The 27,835-nt window shown below is 35.3% G+C and overlaps 1 protein-coding gene across 1 annotated transcript in view; it reads right to left on the minus strand.

Annotated features, from left to right (window-relative positions):
* The window catches only part of LOC126970799 (brain tumor protein), a 578,011-nt gene extending 551,226 nt beyond the window's left edge, over positions 1-26,785 (minus strand). Inside the window, exon 1 of the mRNA XM_050816916.1 lies at positions 26,509-26,785. The gene's annotated coding sequence lies outside the window, so the exon portion shown is untranslated. The remainder of the gene's footprint in view (positions 1-26,508) is intronic.
* Between the last annotated feature and the right edge of the window lie 1,050 nt (positions 26,786-27,835).

Genomic DNA, 27,835 nt, shown 5'->3' on the forward strand with positions numbered 1-27,835 from the left:
TAATGCGCGGAAGTAAAATATTGGGTCTCACTCGACGAGGGGTGCGAGATGAGAGATTGCACCTTACAGTCAGCGTTTTGACTCGCAATTATATTCAAATTCAAATATTTTTATTCAAAATAGAATTCAAAATCACTTATTGAACATCAAAAACTACCACCCATTCAAAAAAGACTGCGTCAGACCTGAGAAGAACGGGCGCAAATAACTCAGTGGGATTTTTTGTATAAAAATATGGATTACAATGTAAAATCGTACAATAAACATTTATAATTAATGAGCCTAAGGGTCTTTGCTTCATTTCCAGCCTATGGTATCATTAAGAAAATCGTTAATGGTATAGTAACTTCTCCCACATAAACGTCTTTTAACAATACTTTTACATTTAGTAACACATTTGTTTTGTACAATTTCTCGGATCATATTGTGAAATCATATAAATCGCCCATTAAAAGACTTACTACCTCAACCGATTAGTAGGCATAACCAGTTTATGAATATTCCTCGTGTTAACAGTATGAATGTTACAGTTTCTAGCGAATTCCTTAATGTGCTTATGAACTTATAGAACATTAACAAGAATATATTGAGAAGCTAAAGACAAAATGGTTATTTCTTTGAATTATTCTTTTAGATTCTTTTTATAGTCATAAGAATTAACTTTGGTATATAACTACGGCGCCTTTTTCACCTGTCACGTGCTAATTTGATAACATCATTTGCATTCTCTAAATACGCCTTATGCAAGTAAATTACTGAACTTCTAAAACTTGAGGTGCCTTTAAATAATTAGAATTAAAAAAAAATCATTAGCTATTCCTTAGATAAATCTTATTGTTTCATTGTATTATATAACCATGAAAACAATGCGCATAGTAAAATACATAACATTGACAGCCCTGATCACACAAAAATTTTATTTATTTATCAAACTTACCTTCTAAACTCGACTCGCGTGTTATCTGAAATATTTTAATATACTGTACTGAGAATTTTAAACTCCATCAAATGTGTACGGAGTGTTGTAGAAGGTAAATAATTCAACATTCGACTTTATATTCCGCCAGGTATTCTACCGTAACTCTGCAAATAAGTTTTGAAGAAGAGTTTCCTGCATATTCGGAACATATACGAAATGCGTCTATTTTAAAATTGATATGGGTGCATGTTACTTCACAACTATCAACTTCTCACATGAATGCACCTTGTTAATCTATTAAAACAAATTTCAGAGCGACATCGCACATTGTACTCGTAAGCTAGAGTCTCTTACATTGTCCAGTGACTTAAATAAAATACTTTTTAAAGTTTTAAAACGTAATAATATATTTTTTTTAAATTTACTTTTATTTCAAATTATTTATTGTTAGTTATTTATTATAAAGTCATATGACTTTATAATTAATAACGCTATTTATATTAATAATGATAAAATAAGACTTAAATAATCTAACAAAATTAATTAATTACAAATAGAAAATATCATTAAGATAGCTATGGGCAGGTAAGGTGCCCATGAAGCTGGCAACGTTACCGCTTTGTATAGCCAAACTTATCATTTGACAGAGGTACGTACCAGATCTTGGGTCACCTGTTAAATCGGTTAGACGCCTGGATAGCTCTTTTACGAGTTTTTGTATCTTTATCTTTTTGTAAACGTAATTGTATCTGTGTTTTTAAATTAGATTTTGCGTAAATGTTAGATTTTTATTATTATTATTATTTTATTAAACTTGACGTTTCGTGACTTTTTCAGAGCACGTTTTCAGTGGGAATGCGGTTGATAGGAGTCAAGATAGTATTTGTCATAGTTGTCATTATGAAGTTTAGAACCATTTGTTGCCTCGGAAGCGGTGTTTGCTGTAGAAAGATGGTTATTGGCAAACTTTACTAACAGTGTCCTCTTCTTTTTTGCTATGTATAATTTTGGGTTTTAATTTGAAGATTATTGGTTCCCAATTGTCAGACAATTGTAGTCCGTTTTCCCTATATTGAAATTTGGATGTTTTTCAAATTTCAATGGCTTCACGTACCGTTTTTAATTCTTAAAAAAGTGTTTTATTTGAATGTGTAATACTCGAATAAATTAAAGGTAATTTATAATTTGTGTGCACAGAACAGTTAAAAGACATTTTGTGTGTGATTTTACTAGGTACAGCGCTCTTCAAACCGAAACACAAGAAGTGTTTTGGTTTACACTTGCTTGGGGCCAGAAGACGACGGTATGGCTTTCATCTTGTGCTAAGAGACCTCCCGTTGGTAAGCCTCCAACTGTTTATCCTACGTGTGTTATGTTCTAGTTTAGCCCGGTACAATCCAGTTTGTTCTAAGTTAAAGAAAAAAAATCTTCAACATATTATTAATCAGGCCATTCATATGGCCACGAAGTAATGGCTGTATACCTTCTTTCGTTAGGTTTGAGATTTTGAATGAACGCGAATTTTGCGTGTTTTTTCGGACATCGAAAGAACTGGTGCCATGAATTTTATCTCCAAAATTGTTGGTTTATTTTTGAAAATGTTTATCTTCACACAGAAAAAAACATGTCCCTTGTGCACAAATAGGTTACTGCACCAAGGGCAGTGAGTTTATGACATTAGTATAGCCAGCATCTATGTTGATATGGTTTAATTACGCCTTTGACTAGTTCATCTTATTTGTATAAAACGAAACATGAAACTAGAACATGAACAAATTTCGTAAAGCCACAAACTCAGAATCCAGGTAAATATGAATGTAGTCCACAGCAAATGCAAAGTACTCATCTCACACATTAGCTAAGTGAGCAGCGGTCATTTACCCGTGCATCAATCTGGTTAGCACCGGTTACATCCGGTTCAGGTTAGTTTGAACTTTATTGCTTATTTTCAGTATTTGCGGTAAGCGGTAGCAGATGTTTGATGTTTGAACGGGCTTCAGTTATATTTACTTTCTAATGTCCGGGTTTCCTTTTGATGTTATCTACGGCGTCGGGCTCACCTGATAGTTGCTTGTAGTTAAAGTATTTATTTATTTAATTGTATGGATGGAATTGTTTGTACTACCAACTATTGACACGTTTTTTATGATATTAAGGGACGAGACGAGCAGGATGCTCAGCTGATATTAATTGATACGCCCTGCCCATTACAATACACAGCCGGTCAGGATTCTTGAAAAACCCAAAAATTCTGAGCGGCACTACAATTTCGCTCGTCACCTTGAGACATAAGTTGTTAAGTCTAATTTGCCCAGTAATTTCGTTTTAATGCGCATGTATGGGTACACAAAAACCTACATGTTGTTTAAAATAAATAAAATGGCTGAACTAATTTTGATGAAATTTTAAGGCAATCTTTAGATTAGCCTGGGAAGTGTTCAACTTTGGTAGTTAACTTTATTTATTACTTTGTTGTCAAGGTTATGTTTTGTGACACAGTGAATCGTTGACGCTTTCAATAACATCGTTTAATAAAATGAGACTGTTGAAGTGATAACTTCTTATGGAAGGGTAAACCGCTTCGTAACGTAACGCGTTACGGCGCCAGTCTATCTGGCTTCCCTTTCTCACACGCATACGGCAGCGAAAGACAGGCTCCTCCTCTCTCACTCTAACTAATTGTTATTTTTTTAGTATTCAATTATGATACTAATGTACATACACAAAATTTTAATGTACATATCCAAGAATTGTAACTAAGAATAAAATATATTTTGTAATCAATAAAGATTATATTAATTAATAACCATTCCCTACATTATCATATTACTATACATTAAATTTAAGTAATAACCTAAGCTTTTCTCAAGTTAAACAATTTCAACATTAAATAGTTCAACTAACATTAGTTTAAGTTATCACTTCTGTCGGGTGTGAAACGCACACTTTTTATTATTTATTTTAATATATATATATCGAACTAAATGAGAAATAATTTAATTATAGATCATAGTTAAAATTATTATATCTTGTATTAGCACTATTCACTGTTTCGAGATCAAACCTTATAATTATTAAATATCGTACGAGGGCGGCACTGAAAATTTCGGTAATTAAGGAAGTGACACATTACTATTTAAAAATGTATTTATTGCTTATCGAAGTATTCTCCGAAAAATTTGACACATTTTTCCATACGATGGAACGAGTCATTGAAGCAACCATTCCATTCTCCAAAATGGCCGTTTTGTAGGCGTCCACAGCTTCTTCAGATGATGAAAATCTCTGACGACGCAATTTATTCTTTATTTTAGGGAAACTATAGAAATCATTAGGGCTTAGGTCGGGGCTGTAAGGATGGTCTAATAATTCTATGTTTTCTTGCTCTAAAAACTCTTTTGTTCTGTGCGCGGTGTGAGAACTCGCACTGTCGTGATGGAGGATGATGCGGCGGTTGCAGTTCTCTTTACGGAGTTCAGAAATGACCTGTGGCAAACAAATGCTAGCATACCATTCTGCATTAACCGTTATTTGTCCCTCAAGAGGAATAGTCACAACATGGCCGATTTTGGAGACAAACGTGGCCACCATTTGTTTTGCAACACTCCGTGAACAAACAATTTTTGTTGGCTTTAACTCATTTTCGAACACCCAAACTCGTGACTTACGTGGTTTTTTGTTTCGGGTTCGTACGCGTATATCCTGGATTCATCACCTGATACAATGTTGTATACAGCATTTGAGGATCCTGCGTGGAATCTTTCGAGAGTTCTGACGCACCAAGTAACGTGAGCCGCTTTCATATTGGTGTTGTCAGTTGACTGTCTCTATTTTATATTTTAATAGATTATTACAATTTAACGATAAGATTGATTATTTAATAAATCAAGCTTTATTAAATATTATCAACCAAATATAAATATTTAAATGAATTAAAATTATAAATATGTTGGTAAGGCTAACACTTGTGAAAAACTCTCGAGTAAATTCAGAGTCGGAAACTAGTCTATCGTGTAACGTTCTGTGGCGTGTAACCGCTGAGTTTCACGTAAGTAAAGTCTGAGTAAAATCTAAGCAGGCTCTATAGAAATCAGCCTAAGATCTTATCATTATTCAGAAAAGGTACGACATTGTCTCGCATAGCAATGTCAGGGCTCACATTTTGAGGAGTAATTGCGTTTGAAGACTTCTTATCAACTTTCCGTGAAGTTATTAAGATGACTTCCAAGTTCAAGGTTTTTTCGATATTTATAGCTTTTATTTTGATGTACTTATATAAATTATTTTCTTTGGCATAAGATGATAAACACATCCATGGATGAGGAATCGTAAACATCCATTTTTCATTTTGGTTAAGTTATACATCTTTTGGCGTGTTAGGGATAAGTTATCTGATTTAATTAAAGATGCACGCGCACAGCGTCACGCAAATTCGACACCCTGATGTTCGCTGGTAAACCAGACCATTTGAATCATACTTCGGCTACCGAGCCTTGTATTTGAATAAACGAGTTTTGAAACAAATAATAATTAAATCAGGAAGGTTTTAAAGGTTTTGTTTAGATGGATTTTCATTTTCGTGTTAAAGTTGATTGTTTTGGATTTTCTATTGCAATACGAGAAACAGAGAATTGCTGGTTATAACTGGAGGATGATGCAATAAATATGTAGACTTGGTCGCTAACTTGCGCCTTATGAGGAAGCTCATGGTCGCTCTGAGGGCGATGGAGAGGGCTATGGTCGGAGTTTCGCTGTGAGATCGAATCAAAAATGAGGAGATTCATAGGAGAACCAAAGTCATCGATATAGCTCAGATGGTTGCGAAACTGAAGTGCCAATGGGGAGGGTACATTGCTCGACGGACAGATGGCCGTTGGGGCAGTATAGTCCTCGAATGGTGACCACGTAATGGAAGTCGTAGTGTTGGTAGAACTACAAGATGGATCGACGATCTGGTTAAGATTGCCGGAATACGTTGAATGAGGGCAGTGCAAAAGCGGCCGTCATGGCGATCTTTAGGGGAGGCCTTTGTTTAGCAGTGGACATCTTGATGATGAGATTTAAGACCAAATGGATACACTTTTATATTATATAATAATAATAAACTTTAACTTTAAATAAACTCACAAAAACAGAGGTTCACAACACTTAAATAGATATGCACTACGTCTTAAAAATTAACTTATCTTAAATAAAATACAGTGTTGACTTGAAACTCTGATACCCATGATAAGATCTAACTTGTGTTATGGGTACCAGTGTTTGTGTAAATCAATTTATATTGGTTTAAGATAATAATAACATTAAAATGAAGAAGCACGTATACATCTCATCTAAACAACATTTTACAATAATTCATAATATATGTAGAATATTCCATATTTCCATATTTTTTAGTTTTATAAGTTATATTTATATTGGGATCGTATTAAGAAATATATGGCCTATGTATATTCAAGTCCATGGAGTCGTCCATCATCTTCGTCACGCGAATACCTTAACGGCCTTGCAAATATACTTGGTATAAAGTTATACCTGAGAATAAACCTAGAATATTTAAAATGTTAACATTTTGTCGCTGACAACACTGTTAACATTATGAATTGTGAGGTTTTCCGAATATCGTTATAGGTAAGCCCAAATAAATCAATCATAAACAAAATGTCAATTTGTAACCATTTCGCATAGTCTTCGGTTATTATCATATAACTTTATACCAAGTTTATTTGTAAGGCAGCATAGATTTAAGGTTAGGTCATGCGACGAGAGTATAAAAGTGTAGTTAAGGCTCACACTTCAAATTCAAATATTTTTATTCATAATAGGATATTACACCTCTTATTGGAAGTCAAAATCTACCACCCATTCGGAAATGAATGCCTCAGATCTGAGATTTCATTATTATTAATTCACACTCGTTCTAGAAATTGGCCTGTCAACAGCTCCTGCAGGTGCCTCGTCTAGGGGCAAAACACGTGTCACATTGGTTACGGCAGAATTTCGCAAAAACAAAAAACCCGATCGTTCAGTCGGTTCAGTTAGGTTCAGCGGTAGTCGATGCTTCGGTGGAGTACGCGATTAAGCCTTATATGCCATACCAAACCCGACCATGTACTTAGGGGTACAAGGTCGGATTTGGTATGGCCTCAGTTTCGGACGGTTCAGTGGGCGCTTCGCATCAATTTCCACCAGTGCCGTACAGGATTCTTGGAAAACCCAAAAATTCTGAGCGGCACTACAATTGCGCTCGTCACCTTGAGACATTATTATAATGTTAATCTCATTCGCCCAGTAATTTCAGTAGCTAAGTTGTGGTACCCATAATCTAGCCGGCATCCTGTTCAAAGAAGCCTTCTTAATGCCCTAAGTCGCCTCTAACGACATCCTTGGGCATGGGGCTTTCCTATTCATTGTATGAAGGCATAAAAGGCATTTATTTTCTCAAAATTGATTCCTTTAGAATTCTATTTGATGCCATTTCTAATAACTACTAGATACTACTACCGCTTCGGAAACAAATGACGCTCTGAGAGAGAAGAAGCGACGCAAGAAACTCTCCAAGCATTCTTTTTTTGCGCTCTTTTCAATAAAAATATACAATATTGTACAGTCATTTTTATCGCTATAAAATAATCACAATGAAGTCCCAGGCTGTCCGATCATTTAGATATTCAGCAGTGGAGTAATAGGATTTATGCCCCGGAGAATAGGGCAGAAGGCAGAAAAAGGCGCAGATTGGTACTTAGCGGGTACAAAGAAGTCACTTGTAGAAGTGCGTCGACTTGTAACTTACAGTAATCACCTACACAATCGAGGCTATTATTATAAATGTACATTCGTCTTGAGTCTCGACAGAATGTCTACGTTTCACAACGCTAATGATTATGTGACGAACAGAACCCTAATATCAGTATCACTCGTACACTCACCGAAAAAAGTGCTTTACTTAATTATCTTTTAAATATTTGCATTACTGACCGATATTTTTCAATAATGAAACCTTTCCATATTGCACCTTCTGATAATAAATGTGTAGAGGATTTTAATCTTCAAAGAAGGCTTTTTTTTTTAAGAAAATAAGGGACGAGACGAGCAGGACGTTCAGCTGATGGTAACTGAAAAACCCAAAATTCTCGTCACCTTGAGGCAAAAGATGTTAAGTCTCGTTTGCCCAGTAATTTCACTATCTACGGCGCCCTTCAGACCGAAACACAGTAATTTTAACACATTACTGCTTCACGGCAGAAAAGAGCACTGTTGTGGTACCCATAATCTAGCCGGCATCCTGTGAGCCTCGCAGTGGTAATTGTAATTATAAATATCAAAATATAACATTGTGTATGTGACTGTAGTTAACTGTTAATGGTATTGTGTTAATGTATTTCTGTAGCAATATAATGACGTCATGATGTTCTACACTAACGCACACATTGTTATTGCTATAATAGTGTAGTATATTTATTACATTATATTTAATGTGCAATGTAAGATGGTCGGTAGTGTTAAGTTTATCGATACGGAAGGCGCTGGTTTTTAGGGTTCCGTAGACAAATGGCAAAAAACGGAACCCTTATAGATTCATTCATGTCCGTCCGTATGGCACAGCCACTTTTTTCCGAAGCTATAAGAACTATATTGTTGGAATTTGCTAAGTAAATACATCTACTTTGTACTACTTTTGAGTTTTGGGGGTTTTTAAATTTTGGGGGTTCCACATACTTAGAACTGAAACTCAAATTTTTTGTTACATCAAACCCATATATACATATGTATCTATGAATATTTCTTCAAAAATGATATTCAGGTTTTTAATATCATTCTGTTATAAACTGAATTGTTTGCACGAGAGACTTCCAAAGTGTTAATATGTGTGTAACTTCTAAAATGAGAGAAAGATAAAATTAAAAAAAAAATATGATGTACATTACCATGCAAACTTCCACCGAAAATTGGTTTGGACGAGATCTAGTCAGTAGTATTTTTAAATACATCATTAATCGTATTATCAAAAACCTAATTGAAAAAAATACACTATTATTAAAACATCGCTGAAATATTAAAATATGTTTATTATGGTTTTTTTTATATGGGAGAGGGCAAACGGGCAAGAGGCTTTCGTGATATGAAGTGGTGAGGCAACTGCCCAAGAACATCCGTAACACCAGGGGGCAAGATGCGTTGCCGGCATTAAAATGTGGGAGTATACTGTAATCTTCAACGTCCCTAAGTTGTATCGCTTTCCGGAATTGCACCACATAGTTGATTCTACAAAGTAAGGCAAGAATTTTAGAATGCCAGACGTCAACAATCAATCAACAGAATTGGCAAACATTTAGAATTTCGTGATACATTATTCCGATACAAGACGATATAATATGATATTTTAAAGACCAATCCCTATTGAAGAACGAATCTGTACCTTTTAAATCCTACTGTAACATTGCTTCAGGTTCACCTATCTAGTTTTAGTTTTAGAGGAGATAGAGATTTTGCTGCGCGACCAAATTGAAAAAGATGTGAGACTAAAACTGTAACCAAAACATAATATAACGGAAATGCTAAGGTGGTATACACAAGCAAATCACTACATAGCTAAAACAAAGTCCCTTCCTGCTGTCTATCCCTGTGTATGTTTAGATCTTTAAAACTACGCAACCGATTGCGGTTTTTTGAAATAGATAGAGTAATTCAAGGGGAAGTTTTATATGTATAATACATGCATAATATAGTAGTTAAACACTGATAATTTTAGTAGTTTCTAATGTGATGTCGTAAATGAACACATTTTTATACGTTTTATCAAACCCTTACCTATGCGTAATGCGTATATTCAGTACGCGTAACAAAGACTAGGAATACATTAGAGATTACATCGAGTGACGTAACGAGACAATAAACAATAGACTAACTATTCAGGGCAATATCTCAATTAGGTTGGCAACACACAATCGAATTACGAAACTAAGCAAAGGTTGAAGTAGTGAGAGGTTCCGGGCGATTATTGGCTAGTTGTTGTCGGAGAACGGATGACAGCCAAGGTTGGTTAGGAGTTTGTATTGAAAATTATCTTTGCACTAAACTCAGTTGACACCAAACTTGCCAGTTTGAAATATGACGAAATCGGCAAAACATTTAGTGCATCCAGTGCTTCCCAAATCGGCAGTGCCCCAATCACTAGATTTTTCAGATACACCAAAACCGAGTGTGCCGTACGGCACCCTACTCTCTCACCAAGATCCTTTATTTTATTTATGAGATGGTTTATTTAAACATTTTATTTGTATGCATTCATTTTGAATTCGTCGTCTCTTCTCGAGTTTCTCTCAGTCGACTTTAAAGAGCGTTACATAGCGACACATACACACTCGATAGTAATAAAATAAGGTGCTCAGCACGCCAAAACAGATTTCAATTAAAATGCTCCTGAACGATGTGGTTAAATTCTCTTTGGCTCGTATGACACCAAGTTCACGTCATATTGTATTTAAATACACATTATATGGCCAAGATAACTGTACAACATAACCTACTTTGTTATCCGTCGGTAAAAGACTGATAACATGTAATCGGTACTTGCTTTAGAGCAAAGCGTTTGTGTATTGTCACTAGGGCTGTCAAGCGTATTAATTTTGCTCTTATTTCAATAAATATGAAACTTTTGAGTTATTTCAGCCATAACGGAGTGCTCAGTAGCCTAAAAGCTAATACCCTATGCTTTAAAAAAATTGACACGGACATTTTGAATCGATTTAAAGACCACAAATTAAAATATTATATTAAGCCTTTAGATCGTTACTTATCCACGATATAAACTATACATCGTGATAGAAAAAAATACATTAGTGTTAAAACACTCTTCATAAAATTAGCTAGTTTACGTTAAATAATTTTATGATACACATAAATTTAATTATTATGTCATTTCTGCTGTCCACATATCTTTTATTTACTGTGTACAAATTTAATTGGATCACAGGATCACATAAAGTATCATGTACGTGTTAATAGAATATGATAGTTTTACCTCTGATATACCAACACGTCCCGCGCACCCGCAGAACCCACCTGCTGAGCTGTTTTGGCGCCAAACCTGGCGCCGGCTACTTGAGACGCTATATCCAATTGTGCTTACAATAGACGAGGCATCATAATGCGGTTTATGTTACGGGTAGCTAGATAAACAAGCTTGGTTATTTTAAAAAAAAGTGATTTATAATAGATTCGTGCTGTGATATCGCCGCTCTTTCAGAGTTGTAGGAGAAATTGTGACTATTTAGATAAACGCGTCAAATCAAAAATATTGCGATAGAATTCTTTTTTTAATTTTTTAAATCTGTAATTTCATTGTTATGATTTCTTTAAAAAAAAAATTTTTTTTTTTCAAATAAAATTTTCAGACATTTTTCCGTTGTTTGCTAAACAAAAATGGCCGTCGCCAGCAAAAGCCAAATAAAAACTAATATATTTTGTCTTCAAAAGCGTTACGCTTTGTTTTAAGGCTCTTAGAACCAAGAGCAATTAAAAATAGAAATTCAAATATTTTTATTCAAAATATGATTCTAAATCACTTATTGAACGTCAAAAACTACCACGGTAGCCGTGTACGCTTGTGCACTGGAACGTATGGGAGGCCTGTTATCTGTTATTGTGCCTAATTCTAAATAAATTAAGAGGATATACTTTTCCCTCTGCTTTCGTCAGATACTCGGTGCCTCCTCAATTAAATTATTGCAGATATCCGTTAAGAAACTCGCCGTGACAGCCCTAGTGCCCTTACGTCAACTTCCTGTCGACACAGTTAAACAGTATTGTACAGCTATACAGTATATACTTTGTTTAATTGATTTCGCTGATAATTACTTTTATCGGCGTCGTTGAGAACACTCAATTCGATAATACGAGCATACGTCTCTTAAGTGTCTACTTGTGATAACGGTTATCTGTTTTTTTTTTAATGAAAATAAGGGACAAAACGAGCAGGATTTTCAGCTGATGGTAATCGATGCGGCCTGCCCATTACAATACAGTGCCGATGAGGATTCTTGAAAAACTCCAAAAATTCTGAATGGCACTACAACAGCGCTCGTCACCTTGAGACATAAGATGCTAAGTCTCAGTTGCCCAGTAATTTCACTAGCTTCGGCGCCCTTCAGACCGAAACACAGTATTGCTTACACATTACTGCTTCACGGCAGAAATAGGCGCCGACCCATAATCTATCCGGCATCCTGTGCAAAGGAGCCTCCCACTGGTAAATCTGTTTACCATTTTTTATTATTAAATACTGTTCATCTCCCAAAATAAAAAGTGTGTGCGTGTAATCTTTACGCGCGATTGAAGTAAAACTTAATAATAATTATCTTTAGGAATAATTAACAGCAACATTAATATATTACATTAAATAGAACCTTATTACCAAAAAAGCGCTCACGTATTACTGAGGAGCTTTGTAAGATTTTTTGCTATTTTTTTTCTCGAAAACGCTAACGATATAATAATAATATTGACACACACAAATTATCTTTCCCCAAGTTAAGCATATATAGCCTGTGTTATGGGTTACAAGACAATGATATATTTAATACAATATACTTACTTAAACATACATAAATTCATATAAACATACATAAATACATTTAAACATCCATGACTCGGAAACAAACATCCATATTCATCATATAAATAATATAACTTCATCTTTTGAGCAAAGTTGACATTTTCTCTAGCTAAACTAAAATAATGCCTTTATAATAAATAATATTATTTAATCAAGTGAGATTTTATATATTTTACAAAGAATGTTATAATATGATATTATTATTCATCAGAAAATATACACTTAAAACTTTTTACAGGTGAGGTCATTATCAGGTCCTTGATTTTCTCTTTTATGCTTATTTATTGATGAAAGAGTAAAATGTTCCTGGGATGTGTCCGCCATTTTATTTGACTGATTATTATTTTCATTTTATTTTCTATTTAAAATTCATTAATACGATTTGCACATTTACTTACAAATATTCACTCCTTGATTGATGTCATTGAGCTGGCACGCAGAACATACTACTGATCCATATTTTAATTCTGTTTCATATTATTTTCGCTGCAAATCTTCGCTTGCTGTCCCATCCCAGCCTCAGAAAGTGGTGCTGCATCGGTACAAGTGTTGGTGTGTCGGTTTGGCTACCCAACACAATGTTTTAGGATAGTATATTTCCTAAGTATTTTTGTCCTGTTAATATAGTTGCTAAGGTATTTATTGTTTTCAGATTTGTCTTCTACACATAGCAACGCGCAGGTCGTGTCATTCGAGGACCAATAGCTGAGCTTGTGTGTGAAGTGACTGTTAAATGGACCAATAGTGAATAGTGAATTAATGAGTGATAATAATCAAAACATAAACAATGTTTGTAGCCAAGCTAGTGATCTTATGAAATATGACCTATGCTCTCCTACACGTTATTTTAGAGGTGCAAGAGGCTTAAAAATTCACACCGGTAAAAAGCACAGTTCCGCGTTAGTTTCGGATATACATCATAGCACCTTGCCCTCGACAAATAACGCATATCATGTTACAACAAATTTTTCGGAATTATTAGGAAAATTAAAGAATTCGGTTCCAGTAGTAAAGCGAATTCCAAAAGGGGCTCGCATTACTGTTGCAACTGCACTCTCCAAAGTCATTCGATCTACAGTAAACCAAAATTCAAAAGATAGTTGGGAGCATTTGTTCATGTTCGCATATTCAACTTTACATGCAAAAAAAGATGACCACAGTTCACTCACACAGAAAATAAAATCAAATTGTTCTGACCCAAATATCTTTGGCAATATTTTAAATAGTAACCAAAATTCACAATTCAACATTTTTCGAAAAGTAGAACAAAAAGTTAATGACGGTGACGTGAAAGGTGGCTGCATCTATACTTTTTCAAATGATATCCTGGCACCCGACTCAAATGAAACATTTGGCTTTACAAAGTAAACACCCATCACCAGATGCTAATTGTGTTATTCCGGAACCATCTTTTTCCGATAATCATCTACAGGCTAATGATGGTGATGTACTAAAAGCAATAATGTCCTTTAAGACTGGTTCTGCCGGCGGCCCCGATGGACTGATACCCCAGCATCTTAAAGATCTGGTATGTCCTTCCACAGTGGATGCGGGTAGAGCGTTGTTCGAGGACATTGTTCTTTTAGTAAATCTCATGCTTTCCGGAAAAGTTAATACCGAAATTACCGAAATTTTATATGGTGCGAATATATGTGCTCTTAAGAAAAAAGATGGTGGTATTCGTCCTATAGCTGTGGGCTGTACATTTCGACGCCTTGTTTCTAAAATTTGTTTTAAACATATTTCTCCTTTCCTATCCACTAAATTCATTCCAACTCAGTTGGGTTTCGGCTGCAAAAGTGTTTGCGAAGCTGCAGTCCACGCTGCGCGAACTTTTTTGGAGAGAAACTCTGGTGATGTCTTTTTAAAATTAGATGTGAAAAATGCTTTTAACTGTGTTGATAGGGGAGCTCTGCTGAGAGAAGTTAAAAATTCAATTCTTTCAATCTATCATTATATTTGGCAATGTTATAGTAAACCATCCAAATTATTATTTAAAAATCATAATATTTGGTCTTCTGTTGGCTGTCAGCAAGGTGACCCTCTTGGTCCAGCAATATTTAGCCTTGCCATTCATTCCGCCATAACAAAACTAAAATCAAAATTTAATGTTTGGTACTTGGGTGATGGTACTTTGGGTGGTGAAGTGGACTCTGTTTTAGATGATTTGAAAGTTGTAATAGAAGTTTTGGCTCACTCGGCCTTGAGTTAAATTTTTCGAAATGCGAGCTTTTTATCGGCGAAAATTTCCAAATTTCAGAAAGGGTTGATATTACCAATAAATTTAATGTTCTGGCCCCCAATATTAAAGTTTTGGATAAGAATTCACTTCACCTTCTTGGAGCTCCATTATTTCCTGTTTCAATTCCAACGATCTTAAACGATCACATTAAAAAATTTAATAACGTTTCGGACAGATTATTGAAAATTAATTCTTATATGGCCTTAACTATTATTCGGTCTTGTTTATTTGTTCCAAAATTTACGTACCTCTTAAGGTCTAGCCCGTTATGGAAATTTCCAAATTTGCTTGATGTGATTGATATTTCACTTAAAAATATTTTAGAACCCGAGTTGAATTGCATGTTTACAGATCGTGCATGGTCTCAAGCCTCTTTACCGATACGGTTTGGTGGTTTGGGTACTCGCAAAGTTTCGGGCGTTGCCTTACCAGCATTTCTATCTTCAGTTCATATTGCGCAGCCTTTGGTTACTACAATTGTAAATCATATACCAGGTAACTCAGAGATTGTGTATTTGAACGAAGCTAACAATGCTTGGCTAAATATTGCAAACATTCAAAATTTTCCAGACGATTTAAAGTGTCAAAAAGCATGGGACGCACTTCTTTGTAAGTCAGCCTTTGATGATCTTTTGATCTCATCTACTGACATAACAGAGCGTGCTCGTCTTTTGGCCGTGACACAAAATGAGTCGAGATTTTGGTTACAAGCCTTCCCTTCTGCGCCGATTGGAACGCTACTTGAAAATATATCATTGTCAATATGCGTATCACTCCGGCTAGGTATAAAACTGAATGAACCACATCAAAGTAGATGTGGCGTTCAGGTAGATGCTCTTGGACGCCACGGGTTATCCTGCCTAAAATCGGCAGGCCGTATCAATCGTCACGCTAGCATTAATGAAGTCATCCGCAGGGCATTTGCCGCTCTTAATATACCAGCTATTTTAGAGCCAAATGGTATTACCCGACGCGATGGCAAGCGTCCTGATGGAATGACGCTGGTGGCTTGGGCACGGGGAAGGGCGCTGGTGTGGGACGCTACTTGCGTCGACACTCTGGCTCCTTCTCATGTCCATGTTACGTCAGTTGGTGCTGGGGCTGCTGCTTCGACTGCCGAAGACAGCAAGCGTCGCAAATATGTTGGTCTCAGTGAGTCATACATCTTTGTGCCGTTTGGTGTCGAGACACTTGGCCCGTGGGGCCCAGAGGCGCGGAGAATGTTCAAAATACTATCTTCGCGCCTCAATAAGGCTACTGGAAACCCAAGCGCTGGCAGCTATTTCGGTCAACGGATCAGCCTTGCTATCCAACGCGGTAATGCTGCCAGTATTCTTGGTACGCTTCCACGTAATGATAGTTTTAATTTTATGTAGTCGTAGTATTGTAAATATAGTTATAAGATTTGTTTTGATTAAATAAATCTGACTTCACTCCTTAAATAAAACTATTAATAATAAGAAGTTGAAGGTTATATTAGCACATATTAATATTATGACGTTGTTATTGAATATTAACGAATATGGCTGTATAGGCTCGAACAATTTGCCTATCCCAATAATGACGAAGAAACCAAAAACAAATTAACGACAGTCGCAAATATCAGAAAAATTTTGTAACTCATATATAAATAAGCAAATTATACACTTGGAGATTTTCAAAAAATACTACTGTGCATATTGCTTTTTTTTTAAACCATAATATTATAACGGCTTAAAAAATTGTTTCAATTTACTTTTTTACTGAGCGTTACTTCCGTCAGAAAAAAATTCTAACTTACCCCCAAGTCGCGCCTAAAGAAGTTTTACTTCAATAGGATTGTTAACCACATTATGTATGATCTTTTTGAACAATTCAAAGTAAGAAAATTTCCATATAATATTATTTTTTTTCAACTTCCGATACAAAATCACATAGACAATATGATTTGGTTTGTCAATGTGTTCAATAGCTATTTTAAATATACAAAGAAGCTAATACCAAGCGTGGCTGACTTTTTAGGACTTGTCAATCAAAACCGGTTACATTAACAATAGGTGCGCTCTCCTTTTCTGTCTTACCGTGTTCTTCTTTCTCGCTCGCTTTGTTTGTCTGTGTGTTTGTATGTTTTACGTCTATGGTCACGGACGAGTAAAAAAAGAAGGACTCCGCGCCGTGATATTAGCAAGTGAAGCACCGTTATGCTAGTGTGTGTGCGGTTACGGGGGATACTAGTTACACAATTTTTTCTCCCTTAAATAATAATAAATGGCCACAATTACTTATATAGTATCGTTTTTACACTTTTTCACAACGCATGACGGCTTTTTTAACATATTTTATTGAGACGCAAACTGATCTGTCACAGACGATGACAATTCTCATAATGGCCACCTATCGGCCTGTAGTAGTGTAAGTGTGTGCGTGGGGCCTATGTATTTACACGTTAATCGGCTTGTTTTGGTGCTACACTGTTATGTAACGTGACACGGAGTCCTTATTTTTTTACGAGGCCGTGGTCTATGGCATGTAATCTCCGCCCTTGCTACACCAGAGGAATCACTGGAGCATTGAAGTCTTTTTAAATGAATGTACTTAATAACTTTATAATTCTCTATGTCGTGTCAGTTTAGTACTAAGTGAAATATTGGTTCTTGCAATCCGCATTGTGAAAGAACAAACATCGAGACTGGGGATTATATCTGACTTAGCGTATGGTGTGATTGCAGGTTTCAACGACAGCAATCAGGTCAGGTCAGGCTATTTGGCATATTTCCCGTGAGATAAAGAATACTCGCTTTAATACCTTTTTCCTATTGGTTGTTTATCGCATTTTTGACTCGGTCTACAGTTATAAAACCAACGTGACAATTAAATATTGCTTAATATAAAACCACGGACTAGTAAAAAAATAAGGACTCCGTTTCACCTTACGTAACAGTGTAGCACCAAAACAAGCCGATTAACGTGTACGGTGTAAATACATAGCCCCACGCACACACTTATACTACTACAGGCCGATAGGCGGCCATTATGAGAATTGTCATCGTCTGTGACAGATCAGTTTGCGTCGCAATAAAATATTTTAAAAATGCCGTCGTGCGTTGTGAAAAATTGTAAAAACAATAACATAAAAGTATTTGTGAATAAATGATTATTATGGGAGAAAATATTATGTAACTGGTAGACCACGTAACCGCACACACACTAGCATAAAGGCGCTTCACTTGCTAATATCACGTGCACGGAGTCCTTCTTTTTTTACTAGTCCGTGTATATAACGTGTTACAAAATAAACGGTAAATATGTAAACAATTATCAAAACCAAAAATTTTGTCAACCCTAGTAAGCTGTCATGTCAGGGAATTAAACTGAAAAGCCTACGTACCTATTTTTAGGCGACTTCAATAAAAGACGAGGTTCTCAATTCGTCGGTATGTTTTTTTTATGTTACATCAAATCTTCGGACTGGGTGAACCAATTTTGATAATTCTTTTTTTATTTGAAAACTGGTGCTTCCCATGTGGTCCCAGATCTGACAATGGCAACCATTAGAAAACAATAAAAGTCTTTAATTTGCTATAAGTAAGTGCGCGACAAATTTACGAAAAACTCACTATCGCGCCAAGCGATTTCTCCCCAATTGTGTCACCTATGTATCGCAAAGACGTTCTACATATAGTTAAATTCCTTTTTACTTACTTTGAACACACGTGAGATTACATGAAATAGTATTTCAAATTTAATATCTGTGAAGGAATATCAAATCCCTGAAATATTCGACAGATCTAACACAGCCCTACAAAATTTTTCATATAATGTATTATATGGCGTACTCGTTTGAGATAAAGTTGGTAATCGTCTGGCGTATACTAAACACGTGACTCTTATTGTTTCCAACTTAAATTGCGTATTGTTTTAGCCATACTGTGCGCTTACTCAACAGTGTTTCCTTCTCACAAAGAATTTGCCCTTGTGTTGTATTTTCGTAAAGACATTTATTTATAAAAACTGACAGGAAGAAAATTGTAACTTAGCGAGACAGTAAAAAGAGACAGACACATAAATTCATAAGATAAATCGTGGGAGAAAAAACGGAAGTTACACTGTTTTGGTACCAGGCGATCATAGTAGAAGAAGAGATTGTCTTATGTATGACGCGAGTATACCTTAATATATTTTGACGGCATGCGAACGACGTAATACTACATGGACAGTAATGTAATAATGATGGTAATGATCTTTCATAGCGATTGAAATCATGTGTCATCCTAGCAATATGTACCAGGTCTTCATATGCAGTTTAGAGGTATAATGTAAATTTAGCATCGGATACAGCAGTTCCGTTGACTGAGTGTATGGACGCCAAATTTAATTTGAAAATTTAGTTCATACATACGTTACCATAAGCCACTTGTATCATTTATTGTAAGCTTTCAGTCTGAATAAGTCTATGTAATATATACTAATAAAATCATAATAATAGTATAATAATTATCAAACTTTGTATACAAAGATCATAGTTATAACTATGATCATTACGAAAACCTTCAATTATCCTCTTCCCGAAATTTTACATTCGTCTCATTATCATGAGAAATAAATAGATATCATATTATATTCCTAACATACTTTTTATTTGGGATAAAAGTGTTGCTTTATCATTAGTCTCAACGAATCTCAAAGGCAATACAGATTTCCTAAATAGTAGTGAGTTATTTACCATCAATTACTCTGCTAGGAAGTTTACTCCCAAGTCGCAATACAAACGTTGCTAATCCGAACCAATTGTGAATTCATTAGCAACACGTAGAGTTGCAGTGTTAATATACCTCTTCAATTCGCACATCCCTAGACACTCTTGTTTAGACTGGATTCAAAGCTCTACTTAACAAAGAGACTAAAGTAAATATATGACGTGGAGCCGACAGTGCGAACAAAACTTTTACAAAATTGGAAAAAAAAGGTCTGAAAAAATGGCGACGTAAAATTAGCGAAATTGAAAAAAAAAAACACCGAACTTTGTTGCTTTTTTGTTGCAAATTAGTTGCTACAAAATTAATTTTGTTGCCCTCCCCCCTCCCTAATTCGGTAATGGGGGGAAACGCCTACTATTTGGTTCTGGCTGTTGTTTTAACTGTTCTAACATAACCTTACCTAACCCATTTTATTGAATTGTAGTTGATAGAGCTTTGGTCCACGATTATAGTGCTATCACTCTTATTACAACGTAATACACAGTTTTCAAGAAAAACCAAAATAAAAGACGACCCTCTCCGCCTCTACCAATTTTTATTTTGTTGCTGACTCTCCCTGCTAAAACAAGCTGCACTGTGAGGAGCAACAAATTTTCATTTTTAGTTTCATTTATAGTGTTTCCGCAGAAAAATCGTTAGTTAAGCAAGTGTGGCCGGTTTTTTTGTAAACCGATCTTCAACTTCTATTGACTTCCGGTTTTTATTTTGTTGCTGACTCTTTCTGCTAAAGCAAGCTGCAGTATGAACAGCAACAAATTTTCATCATAGTTTTTCCACGTAAAAATCGTTAGTTAAGCTATTTTTCTATGACCTCCCTTTGCGTACCGCTTCAGTTTCGGTGTTATTTATTATATATTCTCTTTTAAATTATCAGATAAAAAAAACCACTACGTCTATTATAGGCAACAAGTCCGAAGACATCTTTCAAAATACGCGACATGGGCAGCAGCACCTAGAAAGGTGCTGTCTTCATCTTACGAGATGAAATTTTTTGCTGTCGGACATGATTTCTTCTAATTTTTTTCCTTGCTGCTATGACCACCTTTTTCGAACAACCACTACGTGGACGGCCAGATCTTTTTCTGTCACAAACAGAGGAGGTCTCATTGTACCTACTAATAGCCCGATTACACAAACATTTTACTAATACCAAGCGTTTGGAGAGTTTTAAAAATTGCATTTGGCTTCATACCTAGTTTGTGTAATGCAATCACAGCGATTTGGTTCGCTAGCGTGGCCGATTATTTTGTTTTTGGCATAATTAAAAAAAATATTTTTTTTTTTCCTCTTAGCATCTTTCAGCAACAAATTGACCCCTATTTGCTTGATTGATCAGTCTACATTCAGTGATTCCCACGCTATCTTAATTTAGTTAGTTAGTTAGCGTTATTGCCGATTTTTGCGATCGGTTAGAGCAAAAAAATTAATTTTTTAGCAACTAATTAGCAACAAATTTCGGTGTGTTTTTTTCAATTGCGCTAAATTTACGTCGCCATTTTTTTCGATCTGGAAAAAAACACCTCTTTGATGATATTTTTGACAGTAGTGCCAATAGCGCGCTCTCTGGCGTTCGATTGCTGAAATACATTCTGTTTCAATACGTGTTACAGCTGTTGGGATCTAGATGGCGCAACTATGACTCGGAATCAAAACTATCGAATGAATAATTTGCTAATGGCCGCTTTATGTACTTAAATCTCTGCTTCTGTAAATCTGCATAAAGTTGATGTAAGTAAAATAATAACCTTATTTTTATGGCAATAACCTTTACAGGAAAATAATAATAATAATTATACAAATAAAATTTGAAAACAAAATTTTATGAACGATGCGGGACTTGAACCCGCGAACTCTCGCGTTCTGTGCGAGCGCACTTACAACTGTGCCAACCGTTCGAGTGACGTAATGATGATCAAGTTGTGGGTTCATCTACAGTATCTACTTAATAATTGGAATATGATTATATGCATATTAGGAAATTGACTTGAGGTGTCGCTTTTGCAACTCAAATTTTATTTGTGTAATTAACCCCAGAAGTAATGGTTATCACTTTAAAAAAAAACATAAGAAATTTTTAATAATAACTATATTTTAAATCTATGGGGTGAACTATTCAAAACACAACATGGCATGGATCTATAGGAAATAGAAACGTGCGCCTCATACATAATAATTAAATAAATAAAATAAAATAAAAAAATTAAAAAAGGCCTTTTATTCCCATACTAAATAACATAATTAAGTTAAACTAAATTTAAAAATTAAAACAAACTATAATTATTGTTAGTAAACTTAATTTAACTTAAGCCTAGTATAATAAGAGCTTAAAAAGAGAATAGTTTTATGTTAGTATTTTTTTTTAGTTCTTAATAATTAATGTTTAATTAGTAGTATGGGCCCCTCTTTGGGTGAAGGCCTCCTCCATTTTTTCCACACTATACGGTCTTTGCCCAATATTAGCCAGTCTTTTCCAGCGTATTCAATCACATCATCAGCCCACCTCTTACACGGTCTTCCAACTTTTCTAATACCCACTGGCCCTTTCCATTTCATAATAATTAGACCGATGAAATGAGAGAGATAGGTGTTTTTCTGTCTGTTCTGAGAGTGGAACTAACTGACTCGCAAAAAAAAAAGAAGGAATAGAAAGGCCTTTGCCCAACTGAGATCCACCTGAGAATTAGACAATATTAATTCAACTAACACAAGCATATCTAATATATAAAATTCTCGTGTCATGGTGTTAAACTTTGAACTCCTCCGAAACGGCTTGAGTTGATTTTGAGCGCATATTGGGTAGGTCTGAGAATCGGACAACATCTATTTTTCATCCCCCTAAATGTTAAGGGTAGTGCACACGAATTTTTATTTCTTATTTTTTTTTAATTTATTTGATTATGAGTCAGCATTAAAAATACATACAACTTCAAATTTTCATCCATCTACGATCAACAGTTACTTTTGTATCGCGATTTTAATATCGGCAATACAACGTTTGCTGGGTCAGCTAGTATAATATAATGATTGAAATGTCATCTTAATAAAATTGTAACACGCAAAAACTTATAATAATCAAATGGAAAATAATAATAAGAGTTTAGATAATTTAATCGTCAAGATAGAGCCTCTTACAGTTAGACAGCGCATGAAAACAGGCCAGGCTCATTACTATTTACGGCCGTTTTCAATAACCTATCTATCCTTAGTTAAACTTACTAGACGTAGACAAATCTATCCTTTTAAGCTTACATACATTTCTATAACCTACCGACATAAAGCATTGGACTGTAACTATGTTGGACATAACTATGGATAGATAAGATCTTGTCATTAAACGGTGACAGCCATGTATCCCTAAGTTAAACTAAGGGTAGATAGGATATTGAAAACGGCCATTAGTGTGCATGACAACAATACCTTTGTGTTAGTACGCGTGCATTGCTCAACATAGAGGCTAACTATTAACCGCAATTTTTTCGTCGTTTTCACAGCTGTCATAATCTAGACCACTGACCTGTATAAATATCACTGGAGAAGCTGTTCCATATGTTTGACAGCAATTTTTTTGTTACTATTTGAAGCGCCACTCGCGAGTGTCCACAGAACTAATATTGACGTATAATGCAAATGGCTCTAAAGTAACGTACAATACTCTGAAGTATTTTTGCATTATGAATTAATTTCGTTCGTTTTCCGTGTTATTTATAGTTCAAAAATCAACGTAATAAAGGACACAATTTTTTTGTTGTAAATAGTTTCCCCCATCTATCGGTTTGCTGAGGTTGTCTTCAATAGTTTTAGTACCGTAGACTCTCGCTACATGACCAACAGCGCCAAAATGGCGAATATCAAACAGGCAAAAAAGCGCTTTGACAGCCGCCAGTCCAGTGGTATATAGTAGAGGTCATTGATCTAGATGTATAAATGATGTAAGAGTAAAAGGCCTTATTATTTTCGTTGCTCTATTCAAAAATCATTGTTACCGTGCTAAAATACTTTCGCTATCAAAATCTTTTAGTACTCATAAACAATCATTTCTATAAAATACTAGCTGACCCGACAGACGTTGTTCTGTATATAATAAATAAAATAATGTTTTTTTATGAATTTGTCAATAATATTTCATAACATCAAGAATTGCTTCGTAAAAATGCACCCTGTTGTCGTAATGAAATTGTTTCACAGCATAACTGTCAAACCGTTGCCTCAATAAATTCGACGGGGTACGCATCAAAGGAAAAACAAATTTGTTGTTTTTATTTAATTCCGAGCATTTTCCTATTTATTTACCTTTTAAACCTTCCCTGTACTTTCACAAATAATTCAAGACCAAAATTAGCCAAATCGATCAAGCCGTTCTCGACTTTTAGCGAGACTAACGAACAGCAATTCATTTTTATATATATAGAAGATAAGTCAAAGCACCTATTATTATAATTTCATAACCAACATTTGCGCAAACTGGTTGTCAAGATCAAGGTGCTCCGTTTGTCATTATAAAAATATATTGGCAATTAAACTGCACTGTAACAACCGGTTTATTAACTTTGAGTTGAGAATGTATAAAATTGATGAAAAATAAACGAAAGAATCTGGGTTAAGTTAAAAAAGAATTAATTTCTTTGTTAGAACTGTTATTCTAGCGACACAACAGATACTACTATTAACAACGAAAGTCAACATATCACGACATGTACCTAACGGTAATGCAACTGCAAACCGTACTGACGCGGATGAGCAAACAGGATGAGCGCGAGGGGGTAAAAGGTGAACGGGAGGGGGCTTCACGTTCCAGAGAGGTCCAGAAATAATGTGGCCGTGTAGTAACTAGTTCGGTTTTTGGGATACAGACCAGGGGTGGGACAGACGCCTTATAGTGACGTTTTCAGAAGACTGTGGTGCCATCTGTTAGTTGGCCCGAAAATGAAAGCTTTGGCAGCTGTCACTCGCTTTGAAACCTTCCAACTTTTCTTTATTTGTGTTACTGCCCACTGGTCATAAATAGGCGAGAGCTACATGCACATGTATGTAGCTCTCGTGTTCCATTTTGCATATTTACACTACTAAATATATCCTTTATGTTCTATGTTGTGACAAAATTAGATAACTAACTCAACGCGCAATTTCAACATCGTAAAATATTGCAATACCTACATTAAAAAGTAGAGTTAGTTATTTAATTGCGTCAGAACATTAAAAATGAATTTTATAATTTCGAGCTTATGTATAGTTATTTTCGGGGCCAATCTCCAGATGGCGCCAGCTTTCAAATAGACAGCTCATAATGCGTAGAGAGGGCTCTCTTTTCCCTATATATTATTATACTCTTTGGATACAGCCCGCTGACAGACAGTGGTACGGACGGACATCGGCGTTTTACTAATAAGGTTCCCTTTCGTCGAACTTCGGGTGCGATACTCTAAAAACATTATGTGTATTTTCATATGTGTAACAGTCAATCATTATTAAATTTATATATTTGTAAAAAAAAAATTACTGCTGTAGGCGATACTTTGCGGAAATCCATAATTATCCAAATGATGTGAGTTTTCTTTAGTGTTAATTCCGCCAATATTTGTCTTCAAACAATTCGATACGTGTTTCGCCTCTACACGAGGCATCCTCAGGAGATGTTAACTCGCCAAACTCTATTTCTCTCTCGTGCCAGATGATCATTTGGATATTTATTTGTGTCAAAAAATTACACAAATGTGACATTATATCATTCACCACCACTTCGGAAAAGTTTAGCTTAGATGAGAAGAAGTGGTATGAAACTCAGTGACATTATTCTAAATCAATAATAACAGCTTCATCATTTTCAATATTATTTAAATTATAATCTATGCGAAACAACGCAGCATAAATACTCAAACGTCACTACTAACATGACTTAGTTAAAAAACAAAACAAAATAAAAAAATATCCGGACAACTGCGAGTTGAACTTGCCCACCGAGGGTTCCGTGCAATTATTATCCATGATTTAATTGCAGATGTATAGTTTCAGATTACCAGTGGGAGGCTCCTTTGCACAGGATGCCGGCTAGATTATGGGTACAACGGCGCCTATTTATGCCATGAAGCAGTGTAGACATTACTGTGTTTCGGTCTGAATGGCGCCGTAGCTAGTAAATTACTGGGCAAATGAGACTTAACATCTTTTGTCTCCAGGTGACGAGCGCAATTGTAGTGCCGCTCCGAATTTTTGGGTTTTTCAAGAATTCTGAGCGGCACTGCATTGTAATGGGCAGGGCGTATCAATTACCATCACCTGAACGTCCTGCTCATCTCACCCCTTACTATCATAAAAAAAAGACTTTTCCCTATACTTAGTTTATAAAAATTTCATAGATCTAGGTAAACGGAAAATATCCTATAAAGTTTACCTATAAGGTACCTTCTTTTTCCTTTTGAAGTACGAAACCCTGAAAAACACGAGCTAATAAGGACAGTTGATGTATCAATCCACGTATATTGTAAATAAATAAAAGTATTATATCAACATCATGAAAATATTCATAACTAAAAATAATTAACCTTAAATCTAATAACATGAAGAAGAGTTCTCAATGACAGGATCAACCAGCCATCGCAATTATGACGCTTGGACCAGCCATCGCCGCCCTCGACCATATTTAGGGAAGAAACTTCCCGCCCCACGACGCCGCCACAAGCAGTGAAATTTAAACGAGCATTACGAAGTCTGTCACATAATAACAAGAAGGAATGTGTATCTACATATCATGCAATTAATGTAATTAATAATACTAGAATTGCTTCGAGACTAGCAATCGCCGGTTTCATATATAAGTAAGTGCAGGATTGTATAACTTTATTAAGTATTCAGTCGACATCGAGTCCGCTAACCAGAGCATGTACTTACATTACGTCAGACTTACATTAACCAGCTGTTTATCAGAGGAAACGAGTCACTTATCACATGTTTGCCACCCATCCATTCCTGTAACATGATAAATATACACTGTACTTACCTCAAGCAAAACACGCGTCGAAAACCCCAACACGCAATACGAAACAAAACAAAACAAAATCGTTAGTCACAAAACAATAGCACACAAATGCACACCGGCGTTTTCGGCAAACAAAAATAAACAACACTGAACAAGAACAAAAACAACGTAAATTATAGGTTTAATGGTCTCTACAAAGGCCTGCGGTTTCAGCGGGCAACACAATTGATTCCGAGGTTTTTCTCGATAGAATCGCGTAAGTATTTTCTGCAATAGAATCGCATCCAATACACGCTTCGATGGCGCAAGTAGTACTGAACGAACGTAGAGTGAAAAAACAACAAACCAGCCAAGAGCATGGGCCGCGTACTCGGTGAGGAAACGCAATTATTCAATACATCTATCCCTTTCTTACTCAAGGAAAATCGAATAGGTTTTCGCCTTTGTTATACAACGGCGTGTAGCTTTGATGAATTGACTAGGTTATGTTTGGAAGTTGAAGAGTAGTTAATTAGTTTTACGATTTCAATTTAAGTTTTTGGCTGACATCAAGAATTATTTTGGGGAATTAACTACTTTTTAATATTACTCAATACATTTTTCAGTTCTGATTATTAACTTCAATATTTAAATTCATTAAATCTGTTTGAGTATTCACTTCTTGTGCTCAAAGAATAAATTGTACAGATATTGTAGAGGTAGGTATGCTAAAAGAAGAATTAATTTACATGTGCGAGGGTAATGTGTTTGATTCTTGGCATGACATAAACATACTTTTTCTTTAGAATAACCGTATTTAACCGACTTAAAAAAAAGGAGGAGGTTCTCAATTCGTCGGTATGCTTTCTACCTCAGAACTTTCGACTGGGTGAACCGATTTTGATGATTCTTTTTTTATTTGAAATCTGGTGTTTCTTGTGTAGTCCAATTGCAATTTGGTCCAGATCTGACAATGGCAACCATGAGAAAACCATAAATACTAGTAATAAAAAATGATAAGGATTAAAATCGTATTTGTGTAAACGGCTTTTACATTACCACTTCATAATTGTCATTTTTTTAAATATTAAAATGGATATAGTATGTTATCCCTAGGACATATGACATCGCAGACTTTTCTGTAGATCTCAATAAGATACACATTTTCACCATACTATATTTTGTTATATCTTAACGTTTTCTTTAAAAGCTCCCAGACGGCTTATGTTCTTCCGACACCTCTAACCTATTGATTTAACTTATACAAAAATATATAGAAAACTTAACAAATTATAAAATACATACTAAAACTTTCCACGAGAAGCACGTTATCCATTGGTGACAACAGCCAGAAAATCGGTGAAGTAGT

Source organism: Leptidea sinapis, chromosome 22, assembly GCF_905404315.1.
Source record: "Leptidea sinapis chromosome 22, ilLepSina1.1, whole genome shotgun sequence".
In the NCBI taxonomy this organism is placed as follows: Eukaryota; Metazoa; Arthropoda; class Insecta; order Lepidoptera; family Pieridae; genus Leptidea; species Leptidea sinapis.